General features: G+C 35.6%; 1 protein-coding gene across 5 annotated transcripts in view; it reads right to left on the bottom strand.

Annotated features, from left to right (window-relative positions):
• The window catches only part of LOC124789890 (E3 ubiquitin-protein ligase RNF34), a 93,861-nt gene extending 82,099 nt beyond the window's left edge, over window positions 1-11,762 (bottom strand). Inside the window, exons 1-2 of one of the 5 annotated variants that reach the window (XM_047258092.1) lie at window positions 11,455-11,571; window positions 9,473-9,612 (exon numbers count right to left, since the gene is read on the bottom strand). The gene's annotated coding sequence lies outside the window, so the exon portion shown is untranslated. Of the gene's footprint in view, window positions 1-9,472; window positions 9,613-11,156; window positions 11,420-11,454 lie in introns of those variants that run through there. The other 4 variants (XM_047258011.1, XM_047257765.1, XM_047257928.1 and 1 more) reach the window with 4 other exon arrangements.
• Window positions 11,763-16,622: the final 4,860 nt, after the last annotated feature.

Genomic DNA, 16,622 nt, shown 5'->3' with positions numbered 1-16,622 from the left:
CTCCGACCCCGATGGACGCACCGGACAAAATGAATGCCCCATCACTAAGTTTGCATGCAGCTCATTGTCAGACTGCAAAAGAAGGTCCCTGTGAAATATAATACCCTGAACCATATTTAAGCTCTTATGGGGTGTGATGGTAACGGAACATCCCCCAGCTTGTCACAAGTGAGTAATCCTCTTGACTGGGCAAAGGATGCTGTTTTTACCAAGACTGACCCCGACCGCACTTGTCTTCTAAATGGTCTACAAAAAACTGTGGCTTCATCAAAACGGAGGCGTCCCCATCAGTTCTTGTACATACGAGGTACCAGAGTGAATAAGGTTCGCTGCCATCCTTAGCATGGTGTTCCTCCTATGGTGTGGCCAGGGAAGCCAATGATTTAGGGTCGTACTTACTTACATTGTACTGAGACTTGGAACGCTTAGAGACACCTGGTGTTTGATCACCAGTGTGAGCATGTGGTACACGTCATCGCGCATCATCCGCCGTAATGCCACCCATTCTGACCAGGGGGCCTCCCCACGGGTGCCAGCCAGCCACAGCAAAGGCCACCTGGCAGTATGGTCACTGCCGGGAGTCCCGATGTCCCAGGGTGACAGGCATCTACTCCTTGGCATACGTGGGGATTTAACAGTGCAGGCATCAGCAGAGAAATCCCTATGTTGTCAGGGGGCTACAACCAACAGGGTACATGGTGGCCCCACCACAACGGACTGGCTACTGTGCTGGAACAAGTCCATGGTCATCGTTGGCACAAAGTGACACTGCATAGTGCATGGTGGTAAACACACCCAAGAAGGTGTCCTTGCCCAAGAGATGGAGAATGAGCAGGACTGGAATGCGCCGACAAGAAAGCGGGCTACAGATCTCAAGGCACGATGCACTGTGTAAGGCGCCCTTCCCCAATTGGCTCACTTTTCGGAAAAATTTTGAAGAATGGAGGTCAGACCCTACAGGGGACCATCACATTAAAGCTGAAAGGTGTAAGACTCCTTTTAGTCGCCTCTTACGACAGGCAGGAATACCTACGGCCTATTCTTACCCCTGGATCTGCAGGGGGAGAATAATTTGACAGAGCTCTTAAAGACTTACATCTAAACAAGGCCCTAGGCATTGACCACGTTCTGTCAGAACTACTGACATCCTTGCAAGTGCCAGCCACGACAAAATTATTCTACCCAGTACGCAAAATGTATAACGCGTAAAATGCCCTCAGATTTCAAGAAGAACGTAATATTTTCAGTTGGAGAGAAAGCAGGTCGAGACAGATGTGAAAATTACTGATATAACAGTTTAGCATGTCATGGCTGCAAAATACTAATATGAATTCTTTACAGAAGAATGAAGAACTTATGGAAACCAAACTCAGTAAAGGTCAGTTTGGATTCTGGAGAAATGTAGGAACACATGAGGAAATACTAACCCTACAACTTCTCTTAGAAGATGTGTTTATAGCATTTGTAGACTTGGAGAAAGCTTTTGACAATGTTGTCTGGAATACTCACTTCAAAATTCTGAAGGTAGCAGGGGTCAAATACAGGGAGCAAATGGTTATATACAACTTTTACAAAAACCAGACTGCAGTTCTAAGAGACGAGAGATGTTAAAGGGAAGCAGTGCAAATTGTACACTGACCAAGCAGTAAAGGAAACCAAAGAAACATTTGGAGAAGGAATTGAAGTTCAGGTTGTTGTTGTCGTCTTCAGTCCTGCGACTGGTTTGATGCAGCTCTCCATGCTGAAGTTCAGGGAGAAGAAATAAATCCTTTGAGGTTCCCCGATGACATCTTAATTCTGTCAGAGACAGCAAAGGACTCTGAAGAAAAGCTGAAATGAATGGACAATGTCTTGAGTAAGCAATGAGTCTCCATCTGATTGGGAGTTAACTACATGTGATGTTCCTCAATGTTTCATCTTGGATCCAATGCTTTTTCTTGTGTACATTAATGATGTCTCGCATGTAACATTGCCAGGTAAGTTTGTTTTGTTTGCAGATGATGCGAACATTGCAATAAATACCAAGTCGAGTACAGATTTAGAAATGACTGCTAATCAAATTTTCACTTACATTAATAAATGGTTTAAAGCTAATTCACTGTTGCTGATCTTTGAAAAAATGCACTATTTGCAATTCAGAACCTGTACGAGATTTCCTTGCAGCATTTGTATAACATATGAAGACTTGCAGTTGGAAGAGGTTGACATTGTTAAATTTCTGGGATTACAACTCTAAAATAAAGTCGGAAGGGAAGCAAATACCACTGAATTACTGACATGCCTAAATAACTCTATATTTGGCACACAAGTGATGTCAGATGTAGGAGGTATATATACACTTTGCTTACTTTCATTCTATTATGTCGTATGGCATCATATTTGGGGTAACTCATCAAACAAGCAAAAGTTTTTAAAGTGCGGAAGCATGTAATAAACTCATTTCAAGCTCATCATTTACAAATCAATGCCAGGAACAGACTGTTCTAGCCACTGCTTCTCAGTATATTTATTCCTTATTGAAATTTGTTGCAAATCAATACTAGGAATAAGAACAATCTACATAAAGATATAAAATCTCTTACTTTGGTCCAAAACAGGGTCCAATATTCAGGAACATACATTTTCAATGAACTACCAGCAACCATTAAAAACTTGGTTTCAGATAAAGCACAGATTAAACAGAGTTTGAAAGACTGTGTTCCATTCTGACATTTGATTAATTCTGTAAATATTAGCAGTTGCAGTTTAGTGTAATGTATTCACATATTTTGACCATCTCTTGATAAATGATCAGAAGTGAGTATTATAGTCAAATGTTCTATGTTTTCTGTGTTATAATTTGACATCTTCCACAACCACAAGAATCATTTTCTTTCTTGGTCTATAGAATGAACTCTGTGTCTAATCTAATCTAATCTTGAAATGGGGATATGATATGAACATCAACAAATGCAAAACAAGGATAACTGAAGGCAGTCTAATTATATCAGGTGATGTTGAGAAACTTTGGTAAGGAAATGAGACACAAAGTAGTAGATGAGTTTTGCAATTTGGGCATGAAATTTGTTATCAAATATAGATTTGACTATTAGGAAGGAAATTTATTAGTAAGTCACTTTCATTTTGCACAATAGGATGTACTGATGAGGGATGAGTCATTTTACATTTACATCACAAATTAATTTGTACACAAGTTTACATTCTGAGAGTTTCTAATTCTTTTTCCAAAAAGAACAAAAAGATATCATATGATGTGAGTCAGTAATTCCTACCCACCACCTTTTACACATTACAGTAACAGAAATGCTTCTGCAGAATAGATGGATCTGTCAAGGAGAAACTTTCTCAGCTTGTTTCCAAATTTACCCTGCTGTCTGTCAGACATTTTATATCACTTGGAAAGAGATCAAAAATTTTTGTTGCAGCATTGTGCACCCCTTATTGTGCTAAGGACAACCTTAAAGTGGAGTAATGAATGCTGTTTTTCCTTCGGGTATTGTAATTATGTACATCATTACTCTTTTTGAACTGTAGTGAATTATTTAAAACAAACTTCGAGGGAATACAAATATACTATGAAGCAGTAGTTAGAATGTCCAACTCCTTAAACAGATGTCTACAAGATGATCGTGGGTGAGCATCACACATTCTTTCTGCATCTTTTTGTGCAATGAAGATTTTCTTTCTTATCCGAGTTTCCCCAGAACATTATTCACTATGACATTATTGAATGGAAATACACAAAACACGTCATCTTAATGATTTGTCTCTCCCCACGATTTGCAATGACTAAGTGCAAATATGGCTGAACTAAGTTGTTTTAGGAGATCCAAAACACATTTTTTCCTATTTAAATTCTCATCAGTATTGACACCCAATAATTCTGAAGTTAACACCCTATTTATAATTTCCTCACCATGTCTTGCACTTATCTCTGGTGTAGCACCTCTAGATGTGCAGAACTGAGTATGTTGTGTCTTTTTAAAATTGAGGGCGAGGCCATTCGCAGAAACAAGTCAACGGTACTATTACGAATTTTGCTAATCATTTATTCTGTTTCAGTATCTATGGTTGGATTCATTACAATACTAATGTTGTCTCCAAAAAGAACTTATTCTGCTTTCATAAGTTACATGGAAGATCGTTTACATATACCTCATCAGTGCCAACCAGCAAGGATTCAGAAAGTGTTGACAATGTGAAACCCAACTCGCACTTGTATCACATGATACACTGATAGCTCTGGATCAAGCCAGTCAGGTAGATGCAGTATGTCTCTATTTTCGAAAAACATTTGACTCACTGGTACATCTATGCTTATTGTCGAAGTACCATCATATGTGGTTTCAAACTAATTTTGTAATTGGACTGAGGGCCTATTGACAGGGAGGACGCGGCATGTTATCTTGGATGGGCAGTCTTCGTCATATGTAGAATTAACTTCAGATGTGCCCCAGGGAAGTGTGTTGACATTCTTACTGTTCATGTTATATATTAAGGACCTTGCGGACAACATTAATAGTAACCTCTGACTTTTTGCAGATGATGCAGTTATCTATAATGAAGTACTGTCAGATAGAAAGTACACAAATATTCAGTCAGATCTTTGAAAGATTTCAAAGTGGTGCAGAGGCTGACAACTTGATTTCAATGTTCAGACTTGTAAAATTGTGCACTTCATAAAACAAAAAACCTAGTATTCGATGACAATAGTCATTGTTGGAATCAGCCAACTCGTACAACTACATGGCTGTAACACTTGGGATATGAAACAGAATGATCACACAGCTTCAGTCATGGAAAAAACAAGCAGTAAACTTCAGTTTATTGGTAGAATACAGGGGAAATGCAATCAGTCTACAAAACATATTACTTACAAATAACTCTTGTGATTGGTTCTAGAATATTGTTGAAGTGTGCGGGACCCATACAACATAAGACGAACAGGGGATATTTAACACATACAAGGAAGGGCCTTATGAATGGTCACATATGTTTCATCTGTGGCGGAATGTCACAGATTCTGAAGGAATTAAACTGCAGGGCTCAAAAACCCCAAGAAAATCTATTCACAAAGTTTCAACAACCCGCTTTAAATGACAACTCTACTAATACATTACAGTACCCTACATTTCTCTCACACAGGCATCATAAGAATAAGATAAGGATACCTACAGCAGGCACAAAGCCATTAAAACAATCGTTCTTCTTGCACTCCATACTTGAATGGAATGGGAAGCAGCCCTAATAACTGGTACAATGGGATATACACTATGCCAAGCACCTCACTGTGGTTTGTGGAGTATAGATGTAGGTGTAGATATGAAGACCAATAGCTCACCTAAGACTGAGCATCAGGGAACCGCAGCGATATTTCTTCTCCCCAGTCAGCATTATGACCCCAGACTTTGTTGAATTACTAAGTACAACTTCCTGCATTTTTTATTTTTATTTTTTTTTCTTGTTAGATGATATTATCCATTGGTTGGCTATGTACCATCAATCCCATGAAACTTCAATTTATCTGCGAGAATACTGTTATTCACACAAGATAGGCCACAGGGCATTACAAAAGTGTCCAATTCTATTCATCTGCTTTGACAGATGATGTCACCAATATGGCAGAAATGGCTAGTTGCAGGATATACAAAACTGTGATGATGGCATCACTACATTCACACACTAACAAAAATAAAAATGAAACAATAATGTCTCACACCAAAAGTAAAATTAAGCTAATGGGACAACCGTGGAAATTTGGGAGTTGGGGGGTGGGGGGGGACATGGTAAAGATGTAATAATAAAAAAGACCACCACACCATCCTAAAACAAATGATATAAAAAAATTAAATTACAACATTCCGCTACACCAACAAAACCACAGGAATCTGACATTTCCCTTTACCTATATAATTCAACCCCAACACCTACGTCGCTGAAAGGTGGAATCTGAAATTCTCCTTACCTTTATAGCTTAACCACAGCTATCGATACCAAAAAACTAACACCGACAACTCCAGAAAGTGGAAACAAAAACTCCAACAATTTAGAGATACCCAAATACTCCATATTCACTTTATGAATTAAAACACAACTAACCTACTATAAATATACAACAGACATAACATCACAATTACTATAGAATAAAACCAAAACAAATAACAAAATGTTACCGCATCAACTACCTAAACTCGAAACCACTTTAGCACAACGACAACCAAAATTCAAATAAAATGAACCGAATACCACACGTTAAACTCTGCACGTCCACATCCAACACCAGAGGTGCATCATGAAATTCAACAACGCCTACAAACAGAACCAACTCAAAAACACCGTGCCATAGTGATACCACACACACCACTACCATTACATCACAGGTTGAAGCTACTGTGTGGAATCTGTTGCTTCCATTGACCCAGCGGTAGAAAATACCAACCAGTGCTGTTGTATTATTTAATGCAATCATAAAATCCGGTGAGTGTACACAAATCTCTCTTTCTCAGTAGAACTATCCTTCCAAAACCCAGACTGCAATTTGCTGAAGATATTATTGTAGGAAGGTGAGATACTATCCTAGAATACATCACCTTCTCAAAAATTTAGAAAATGATGTCAGTAGTGAAACAGGTCAGTGGTTACTGACATCTCTCTTTTTGTCACCTTTCTTTGTTTGGAGCGTAGCCATGTATGAAAATGAGACATGGACAATAAACAGGGCAAGGAGAGAATCAACACTTTCTAAATCTGGTGCTACAGAAACAGGCTCACAATTAGATAAGTAGATGGACAGATAGACCCTGTAACTAATTAGGAGGCACTGAAAAGAACTGGTGAGGAAAGGAATTTGTGACAACTTCTTGAGGAGGGATTGGTTGATAGGACACATTCTGAGACATCAAGAGATTACATTTCAGAGAAATGGGAAAAGGGTGGAGGATGGAGAAGGGCAAAAACTGTAGAAGGTAGAGGGAGACCAAGAGACAAATACAGCAAGCAGATTCAGTAGGATTCCTTACTCGGAGATAAAGAGTCCTGCACAGGATATAGCAGCGTAAAAGGAGGCATCAAACCTGTCTTTAGACACAAGATGATGATGATACTATTTTCTAAAGCTTCTATAGTTTGACTATTAGTACCGCAGTGCAGTCTTCTCATTCTATTTTGAACATTAAAATGTAAGTAAAATAATTCTTATACATTTTCATTAAAATACTACTATTAAATTGTCAAAACCATGCCTTGAAAACAAAGAAAATGATGGAATAATCACAAGAAGTAGCACTATCTTCTTGGAGTTATAACCTTATACAAAATCCATTCTCACCAAAAATTTCTTTGTTGGCAAGAAGAATGTAGTGTAGACAACAGTGCAAGAATAAATTAACAATAATTTTACCACTTTACAACTTCCAGTAAAATGTCCCTCCGACCATGAATGACCCTTAGTCAAATGTGTAACATGAAACGACTGCATGCAGCTTGGACTGGGCAAAAACCATCTGATAGCAGTTCACTGGAAGAATTCTGAAGGAACATCACATACCTTCAAGACATTATTTTCAAAACCAGAATGACTTTTACACTGATGCTTCTGACTGTTTGGGAAACTTAAATACTGGAATGACTGAAAAGACCAAACATCCTCTTAAGTGATTGTGTTTGTTCCAAATTAGCTTCCCGTTACGAAAGTCCTCCACAAGTAGCTTACAGTATAACAGTGAATTTCACGAATCCATTGAAATTCAGACGATTCAAAGTAAAATAGTTCGTAACTCCAGTTACAATTTGTGCAAGTAGGGCCTACTTTCAAGTATAAATAAATGGTCCAATAGCAGTTTAACAGTATTTTAATATATGTTCTTTGGCTGAATAAGTTACTGTTATCCATACAGTTTCAGACCAATATACAATACAAAGGATGAAATTATAAGAAAAACTGCACCTAATTGTTAACCACTTATGGAGAGGCATTTTTAACAGGGTTGATACATTTGTGTGTTAAAGCTGTTGTTGTTGTTCCTATTTCAATTACTAGTAAAATACGATCCATTTCCCATTTTAATTAAATAAAGATAACATGGTAGCAGGTAAAACAACTGTTGATTAGTGAAAGTTGCCTTCCTTTATATAGATACAACACGTTATTTTTCAGACATTTCAAGTACAAAGTAAGAGTTAATGCAGACCAACAACAATTATACCAATTAACAAAGCATCTAAAAGCTACATATTTTACATTTTTTAACTGACCTATTCATTAACTTGTTTGAGAACACTGCAATTTCTCCTACATTATGTGATCTACGGAGGTAAAACTTAGCAAGGTGAAGTGCGCAGAAAAATATTTTGAATGTTGTATTTGTGAACTTACAGACTGTCAAACTATCATTGCTTGCATCTATAGGTTCCCATTAGATTACTTTACCCAATTCTTATTATATAGATGATCTTTTAAATGAATTGAGAGGCAGGTCAAAATGCACAATAGTTCTTGGTGACTAACATTAATTATAACAAAAGTAATAAGAACAAGATACAATTATTAAATCCGTTTAACACATACAACATGCAACTTACAGTGCAGGAAATTACCAGATATGGGGATGGGTCTGAAACAACACTATCAGATATTTACCAACAAACAAAGCTGTGAGTACAATGTTGAAGTAACAGATACAGGCTTTTCTGACCATATGGCTTTAAATGAGAACAATAAGAAATACACAGTCACTGAAAATACGTACAAAGAAGACTTGTTAATGCAAATGATGTAAGGGTATTTATTCGTATGCTAAAAAGGGACCAGTGGGGCATAGAACAAACTGATATTGCAGACAGAAAGTATGACAGTTTTCTCACTGATTATAAATACTGCTACAATGCAGCATTCCTGTCACAAAGAATTAAAGTCAGTGAGAAGACAAACACATGGGGTAACACAAGGGATTTTTAAAAAAAAAAAAAAAAAAAAAAAAAAAAAAAATCAGCAACCACCCTTACAAACCTAAGCAAACATGCTAAAATAAATACAACAATAAAACCATACTACAGGAAATATAGAAGGGTCTATAGGAAAGTTTTAAAGGCAGAAAAATGGCTAAGCAATGATACATACATTAATAAGGGAAACAATAAATCAAAATCGATTTGGAATGTTATAAACAATGGGAAAACTTAAAACCAAGACTCATAATTTCAAAATTAAAAGTGAGGGTAAAGTGATAGAAGATGATCAACAGGTAGCCAATATATTCAATGAACATTATGTGAACATAGCACCGAACCTAATTAAAAGTCTGTGCAATTCAAACAACAAAAACATAAAAGTACCAACTTGTGAAAAGACTACCCAGTAAGAGAATGTGAAGTTACAAATGCTACTAATAAACTAAAAAATAAAATGTCTTACGGTATTAACGGAATTCCAGACAAGGTAATCAAACATAGTTCTACCAGTGTAGATACTCACCTAGTGGACATTACTAATACTTCTTTCAGGACAAGGGTGTTCTCATCAAAACTAAAACTCTCCATGATAAAGCCACTTCACAAACAGGATAGTACAGCTGACAAATAATTACAGGCCAGTACCATTATTGTCAGGTTTCTCTAAAGTAATTGAAAGAGTAATGTATGAAAGGATAGCTCACTTCCTGAATAAAAATAAAACACTGACTAACACTCAAAACGGGTTTAGAAAAAACAGATCCACAGAAACGGCAGTCTTCCAATTTATGAAAATGGTTCTAAATGCCTTGTACAAGAACAAATTAAGATGAGAAACAGTCTTAGATTTATCTAAAGCGTTTGATTTAATTACAGATGACTATTATGAAACTAGAATGTTATGGGGTCTGGGGACTTGCCTTCAAATGCTTCAAGTCTTATCTCTCTGATAGACAGCAGAAAATACAAATATGTCATGAAGGCAAAGAGTGTCTTTCAGATTTCAAAAAACCAGATATGGAGTGCCCCAGGGTTCCGTGTTAGGCCCTCTGTTGTTCTTGGTGTACATAAACGATTTGCCAAACCAACTGACAGTTGCAGAAACTGTGATGTTCGCTGATGACACTAGCATTTTTATAAAAGGATACACTGAGGATAATCTACAGCAGTGTCTCTAGGACAATAAATGAGACAGGAAAATGGTTTAGCGATAATGCTTAGATCATAAATAAGGATAAAACAGTACTGATGAATTTCAGTAATATTAAAAGTAAAGCTAGAAGAAGAGTACAAGCTGAGTTAAGGAACTATGTTATTGCACAAGCTCCATTCACTAAATTCCTCATTATATGGGTGGATGAGCACTTGAAAAGCATCTAGAAGTTTTGAGTAAAAAATTAAGTAAATGCTGCTATGTGCTAAGAATGCTTCGGGAAGGTTGCAACACTGAATCATAGCTGTGTGCCTATTATGCTTACATAAATTACCAGCTCAAAATACTTTTTAGTGCATTGCCTTCTACAATAAAGAAAATTAAAGGATTTCTTAAATTCAAGGTAGATCTTAAACAATTTTTAGTAACACATAGTTTTTATAGCATTGAAGAATATCTGAATATGAAAAAATAATATTTATATATACTGGTATAAAATGTATTTATTATCCAAGTTTTTGAAACAAATTAAAGATAAGAAACTATATTGTAATTGACTACATCCATACAATGTATATTGTTAACGGATGAATACAGAGATCGATTGATTGATTACAAAACACTGAGTGAAAGACGCAATAATGAACTCTTCTCAATGAATTCCTTAATGTACAATGAAGAAGTTGAATTTATACACAGCTGGAAAAAAAAGGCACTCTTTCTCGACTCAGAAACAATTTATAATGCCAAGTACAATTAAAAAAAGAACTCGGTAATACGGCAAGCAGACACTATATTTCGGTAAGTTTAAACAATAACCCTCCATATTTCATGAAATTCCAATTGAAAAAGTTTTGGGGAGGGCGTATTTAATAGAACGTATGCAAAAAGCATAAGTTTTAAAGTCAATTGGTCCACATCGTAACACCGATATGAAAGAGAAAATTTCGCTAACACAGTAAAACGTGTTTACATCTTGTAATTACTATTTTCGTAGTTGGTGGAAAGTTCTTAAAATTGGTTTCAGGAACTTAACACAGTCAAAGCAACTTACAATAAATTTCGCATGATGGAAAGGCGCAATATTTAACAGATATCGATTAAAAGTGTACGGGACATGTGAAAGGTTTTTGTGAGACATGAATCTTGGGCTGCTAGTACCACTTAACATCCGTTTTGTTTCCGTTACTTCAAGCTTTTTTGGATCGGTTACACTGTACATGACCACAGAAATATAGCACAAAACCATGTCTAATATTCCACAGTCCATAAAAAAATTGTTAACTCAGTGAGAGGATATTAGCGCTATACTAAGGCAGAAACCCGCCCATTCTCACTCCCTTCAAACGTACCGCTTCTCTTTTACTTAACGACGGCCCAAACCCTCCACCCACCATATCTCTATAAAACCACTCTGTCTTGCAGAATAATGTAAATGTACAGTACACATGACAATCATACAACACAACTCACTGGTCAAATGTTTATGTTCTGATGTGACATTTTGCATCTCTGGCAACATACCCCAATCAGCCGTCAGACCAAGCACTACTTTGTTTCAAGATCAAGACTATCGTCACAATAAAGAAGGAAAATGAATATTTCCTGATAAATCGTACGTGACTTGTCAGCATGCCTGATACTGCACTCATAGCTTGCCAGTGAAGAAGCAACGACATAATATAAAAGGTCAGCTGCACTACTTTCGCTGTTTCACAGTACTAGAGAAATTAGTTACTGACACCTGTCACATTATTTCTAATTAGACACGTATTGTATGCTAAATATCTATCTGGGTTACAGCAATAAGAGTAACAACTGAGAGTACTCTTTAATTTATATTTATTAATTTAACTTTTATTGTTATGCTGTTCAGAAGATGGAGTCGTCTCTGCATATGTAACTAAAAGGTGCAAAAATCTCATTATATTTCGATATTTTAATATTATATAATATTGTATAATTATATAGCGATATTTTAAAATTCCTGAAAGAATCAGAGCAAATAGCTTATCTTTTTAAGCCTCCTTTTAACATTCATTTAAGACATTTATTTTAACGTTTATTTTAAAAGCCTCCTGTAAAATGGGGTAAAATAGGACAGTGGGGTAACATGAACCACTTTGACATTAACTGAGTTAAGTGCACGTTGTGGCTACATTGGTGGTTTGGTGATACTGTTGGGATGTGGTCTTTATTTCATTTTATTTATCCACCCATAGACAATAGATGTTATATGGAAGTTGTACATGTAATTTAGTGTACAGTTAGGTTAACTGGACCTTTTTATTTTTTTGTATTTATATCTCTCACAACAAGTGAATATTTAGTGCATAATTATTTTGGTTCCATGTAGTGAATGTCTGAAAAAAAATAATAAGAACCAAACCTAATTGTTAACAAAAGGAGAGACGAAAACGTAACATAGTTTCAAGTGGTCCATTGTAGGGAGGGCCACAGTCACACAAGTGATGATCCCTGTGGTTAGTGGGGACCAGGCAGACAGGTTTTTTTAGGTTAAAGTGAAACTCCAGACAGACAACAATCAAGAAAAATAGTATAAAAGAAGCTTCATGTACAGTAATTAGAGATAAAGCTAAGGGTAGTATCAATTTACTTCATCTAAAACATGGGGGGAATAAAAAATAAAGTAGTAGTAACTGTGGGGATAGAAATTGTCAGTATAAATAGGTATAAATTAGCAACTTACAGCTGCAGATCTAATGTGGATAGAGGAGGAGTTGCCATTAACACAAAACAAGGATTTAAATAAGAAATTGTAAAAGTAAGCAAATTATGTTTCGATCAGCACTTTAAAGTTCGTGCATGTGAACTACAGTTAGATAATGTAGTGTTGATATTAGCAATAGTGTACATGTCCCCATTAGGAGATTCAGATCTATTCATAAAAAAGGTCTTACTACACATTATGCTCTCTGTCAGACAGAAAGAAGAAGTTATTAATCTGTGGTGAACCAGAAGTGTTATTAATGACATAACTTAGAATTAGTAATCGTTTTCCCTACATGTACATCTGAAGATAGTAGCACTCTAATAGATGTATTTGCACAGCAATAGGATGTAAAACTGACCCACACTTTCCCTGTGATAAATGGATTGTCAGACCATGATGCACAACTGATAAACTTATAAAATCTAGCAGAGTGTACAGTCCAGAAACCGCTAAGTAAAAGTGTAAAGTTGCTCAATCTGATATCTATAGAGCACTTCAGAGAACGTTTAAGAAATGTTAATTGGGAAGATGTATATAATTGTTAAAAGAAAAGAAAAAATTCCTTGACGTCTATATTTATGCACTGCTCCATGACTCTGCTGTCAATATCTTTTATTCTTGGCTTGTGTGTAACTTCTGTGTATTTTCTTATAGTAAATGCGTTTTTTTCGTATCCAAGGTATAATTGCAAAGCTAATAAAATGTTTTCTTGCCTTTAAATAATATTTTTCATCAATAATGAGTCAAACGCTAATGAAAAATGCCACAAATTTCTTGATGAATTTGTATCCCTTTCTGAACATTGTTGCCCTAAAAAATTACTAACTGCGACAACAAAAAGTTTTCAAAGAAATCTTGGATTACCAAAGGTATTACAGTGTCTTCAGAAAGAAAAAGAAAACTGCATGAGACAGCAAGAATTAATTAAACACCAGAAGTAATTTTACCTTATAAAAATTATTGTAACATACTAAGAAAACATGTCACGAAATCACGAAATATGGAATGTTGTTAGAAGGGAGACACGGAAAGTGACTACTGGGGTAGGTAGTATTACTATTAAAGAGAATGAGACTATCTTAACCAACAATACACAAGTAGATAATGTATTTAACAATCATTTTTAATGTAGGTAAAAAATTGGTGAGAATAGTTCAAAAGAAAAGGCCAAGCAGCACATGGAACAGTCAGTTTTGAGAAATCTTAATCAGATTAATTTTCGCCTAACAACCTCTTGTGAAATAAGAAGAAATCATAAAATTTTTGAAAAATAAATGCTCTTTTGAGTAGATGACATATCTAACAAGATATTAGAAGAATGTGGAGCAGTTATAGCAGATGTTCTGAGTCAGCTATGTAATGCATCACTTAACTCAAGGTATGTAACCCAGACAGGTTAAAATATGTCATTGTCAAGCCTCTCTACAAAAAATGGTACACCACAAATGTCAATAATTACTGCCCAGAGAAAATAATGTATCCAAGAGTGGTTAGCCTTCTCAACAGTAATGAGATACTTAGTAATTCACAGTCTGGATTTCAAAAATGCTGCTGCACTGAGACAATATACAATTTCAATGCCCACTTAATAGAGTCTTTAAATAGTAAAATGTCACCAATAGGAATTTTCTGTGACTTATCCAGAGGATTTGATTGTGCAAACCATGACATTATGTTACAGAAATTGCAGTTCTATGGTACAAATGGTACAGCATGTGAGTGGTTTATATCATATCTACAGAACAGGAAGGCAAAAAGTTTGTTTGTGTGGTTTAGTTGATTTAAGGAAGTTTGCCACTTCATCTAACTGGGGTGAAATTCCATTAGATGTTCCACAGGGTTCGATCATGTGTCTCCTTGTGATATTGATATACATGAATGACATCCCTTCTTATCGAAACAAGAAACTAAACTGACATAGGTTGCGATGATACAAGCATCATTATTAATCCATTGAAAGAAACTCCAATAGAAAATTATACAAATAATGTCATTGGAAAAAGTTATTAATTGGGTTCTGCAAATGGGCTTACTCTGAACTTTGAAGAAACACACTACATCAAATTTTCTGCTGCAAAGAGTACAGTTCCTTCAATAAATATAACATATCAACAGAAGTCAATAGTCAGGACAGAGCATACTAAGTTTTTGGATGTACATATAAATGAAAATCTTAATTGGAAAATTAATATTTGGATCTTCTAAGGCAATTAGGATCAGCAACATTTGCAATCAGAATAACTGCCAATATATATAGAAGTTAGTAAGCTAACGTACTTTGCATACATTCACTCTCTGATGTCATACAGAATAACATTTTGGGGAACTCAACTCTTAGGCAAAAAGTAGTCACTGCTAAAAAAAAGTGGTTAGAATAATGTGTGAGGCTCATAGTCGCAAATCTAGTAGGTATCTGTTTAAAGGCTAGGAATTCTTACAACAGTTTCAAAGCGCATTTAGTCACTAATGAAATTTGTTCTTAACAACATGGACCAGTTAAAAACAACAGTGACATTCATGATTATAATTCCATAAGGAAGAAAGACTTACAATATCCTCTACTTAACTTCTCTTTGGCATATATAGGCGTAAAATACGCTGCTGCAAAACGTTTCAATAAATTATCTGTTGAAGTAAAATGCCTGACAGACAGCAATAATAGTTTCAAAAATAAATTCAAATCATATGTCCTTGAAAACTCCTTCTATACCACAGATGAATTCTTGAATGGGAATAAATAAATCTATAGGTATAATACATCCATTTTTTGCCATTTAAGGAAATGGGACAGGCAATACAAATATTAAGCTTTAAAAACAAAAACACATAACAAAACCTTGATTCATGTGTGCATTTCTTATGCGCTTGACACATTACACATTATAACAGTTACTGTGAGACTGACCAGTGGAACACATAACTAAATAAAAAACTAAACTAAATTAACCCACTGCAGCAAGTTAATTGAGCTATGTGGTGGGGTTAACTGAGCCACTTTCATTAACAGGTATACATTCAGAAACGAAATACAATACACATGACAATCAGACAACACAACTCACTAATCAAATGTTTATGTTCTTATATGACATTTTGCGCCTCTGGCAACATACCCCAATCAGCTGTCAGACCAAGCACTATTTATTTTCAAGATAAAGACTATCATTTCCTGATAAATCACTCGTGACGTGTCGGCATGCCTAATAATGCATTCATAGCTTGCCAGTGTAGAAGCAACGACATAATATAAAAGGTCAGCTGCACTACTTTTGCTGTTTCACAGTACTTGAGAAATTAGTTACTGACACCTGTCATGTTCTTTATAATTTGATACACATTGTGTGATAAATATCTATCTGGGTTACAGCAATAAGACTAACAACTCAGAGTACACCTTAACTTAATATTTATTAATTTAACTTTTATTAAACAGCTATTCAGAAGATGGATTCGTCTTTTCATATGTAACAAAAAGGTGCAAAAATCTCATTGTACTTTGATATTTTAATATTAATTTCCTAAAAGAACCAAAGCGAAACGCTAATCTTTTTGAACCCCCTTTTAACATCTGATTTAAAATAGGACAGTGGGATAATATGAACCACTTTGACATTAACTAAATTAAGTGCATGTTTGGCTACATCGGTGATTTGGTGATATTGTTTCGTTATTGGGATGTGATCTTTATTTTATTTTATTAATCCATCCATAGACAATAAATATTGTATGGAAATTGTCCAAATGTAGGTTACAGTTGGGTTAACTGGACCATTTTTACATTTTGAT

Source organism: Schistocerca piceifrons, chromosome 1 (assembly GCF_021461385.2).
Source record: "Schistocerca piceifrons isolate TAMUIC-IGC-003096 chromosome 1, iqSchPice1.1, whole genome shotgun sequence".
Classification (NCBI taxonomy): domain Eukaryota; kingdom Metazoa; phylum Arthropoda; class Insecta; order Orthoptera; family Acrididae; genus Schistocerca; species Schistocerca piceifrons.
This window is presented reverse-complemented; position numbering and strand designations above follow the sequence as displayed.